This window comes from Diabrotica virgifera, chromosome 3, assembly GCF_917563875.1.
Source record: "Diabrotica virgifera virgifera chromosome 3, PGI_DIABVI_V3a".
Taxonomy (NCBI): Eukaryota; Metazoa; Arthropoda; class Insecta; order Coleoptera; family Chrysomelidae; genus Diabrotica; species Diabrotica virgifera.
The window spans coordinates 203,892,962-203,895,310 of NC_065445.1; positions in this window are offsets into that span (position 1 = coordinate 203,892,962).

The window sequence follows — 2,349 nt, forward strand, 5'->3', positions numbered from 1 at the left end:
GTATCATAACGAATGATATAAATAACCAAAAACGATAGGTTAACAGATAAGGTTCTTAGGTAGGTGTTTTTTTAGTGTGCGTTGACATTTACCTTGATTACAATATCAATAATCGAAGTTGTTAAGGGGATGGGTACGTATTTTTGGCTGCAATGCTATTCAAATGGGGATTAATTTTTTTCGAATCCAGAGAAAACTAATACTTAAGTATTTTTGAAAAATTTAAACGCAGAATGAAAGATTAGGTACGTTATTAGCGAGGGCCGAAAGTCCCTGAGAACTTCTATAATGTTTATTTTAATAAGTTACAGGGGTGAAAAACTAAGAGAAAATTTAGTGTGATATTTAATTTAAAATATCTAGGAACTTACTTCAGGTAATCTGTATTCCTATATTATTGTAGTATTAAAGCAGGAACTTTTTTCTTAACTAATAATAACAAAAAACACTACAAACTTCTTAGGATCTTTCATTTTCAGATATGGAATAGGGTCTTGCCCTGGTTCCAACAGATGAATTATAGAAAGACTGTCATCACATACCATTTTTCCATGTTTATGATCTTTTAGGAGATTTTTATTATGAGCTATTATACATTAACTTCTCTGTTCTATCTATAGTCAGTCTATTTCTTCTTTTATTATGTATGAAAGATTATGTGCTATAACTACGCTCTGTTTCAGCGTAGGAAGCTGGTAACCCCAGTATTGTAATTGCCAAATATTTTAAAGAAGTTTTGGTGCAAATTCCTTGTCACCAGCTTATACAATCTACTGATCGTGCTGAAAGCCAAATAAAGTCCATTGATCAAAGGTTTGCTTTTGCACAGAAATTTGTTAGTTCTGTAAAAATGTTTTGTCTTTGTCAATAAAATTGAGATGATTGGTTAATATCTTGTCTATACACTGCATAGCTAATATATGCTCTTCACCAGTAAGGCTTTGCCCTGTTAAAGAAGAATCAAGTAAGTTTTCAGTATATAGTGCAGAGATTTCACTGCCATTTTTTTCTATTTTCTAATTTAGATAAGCATTCCTTTTCCTCAAACTTAGTGATTGGAAGTAAAGGAATATGCTCGGTAATAGCTATTTGTATAACAAGGGAGGAAAGTGCTACTTTTCCTCCCGAGAATGAAGTTTACTGCCCGACGCGTAGCGGAGGGCAGTAATCATTCAAGGGAGGAAAAGGCACTTTACTCCCATGTTATACATATGGTTTTTCCACCTTCCTCAAATAACAAGTCATTTTTTCATTTTTATTTAATTTATTTATGTAACTAACCAACAAAATTTATTAGAACTAAAACTAACAAGTAGGTACAATATAACTGTCAACTGTCAAATATAAGTCAAATTATTAATGTAAACATTGTTAAATCAGAATAACAATTTACTGTTTTTTACCATTCTGTAAAATACAGAGTGTTTTTAAATAAACGTTAAAATGTATAGATACTTACGTAATAGAAAATAGATATTGTACAGGGCGTCAATAAGTTATATTTCATGAATGAAATACCATGACGTCACTTTTACTTTTCCTCCCTAGGGAGGAAAAATGTTTTCCTCCCTAGGGAGGAAAAGTACAACTTTGCTCCCTACAATCAGGTCCGGAAAAGTATACTTTCGGTAGAGGTAGGTGGAAAAAATATTTTCTGTATCCTTAAATGCCCCGACAACCTAGGATATTTTAAACATATTGCGTTCCAATAAAGTACCTAATCCATTTCACAATTGGTGTTAGCACAACTGCTACATTTTGCAACTTTATCCAAAATATTTCATCATTCAGACAGTTCTGTTTAACATTCCGTGAACATTTTAAGTTTTCTCCTTCTATAACCATATGCATCGGTAAAGCACTTTGAGACGCAATAAGGTTATTTATACTTACAATTAAGGATTGAACCCCATCTAGTTTTTACAGGAAGTTTTAATGATATAACTTTATTGTAATTTATAATTTTTTCTCATTATTTATTATTTTACTTTTGAAATATTCCCATGCATTATACCTATACTACAATCACAATAAAGATGCACTAGAAATAAACAAACCAAGACACACTGAATGTTTGAGAAGCGCTCCCAAATCATGATTTGCAAAGTTTATACATTGTAAATCATGATTCGGGAGTATTCCTCGTAACATTCAACACGTCTTTTTTTTGTTTATTTGTAGTGCATCTTTATTGTGATTTTAGTATAGCTTTAGGCATTTTTAGTATAAAAATAATGAAGGTAAAGGCGGAAATACATATCCGCGCCGCGAACTCCGCGCCGTGTGTGCGCCGCGCGGTCGTGGCGCGGTTATTGTTCGTTAAAATTTTTCATTTTGACGATCCAGAGG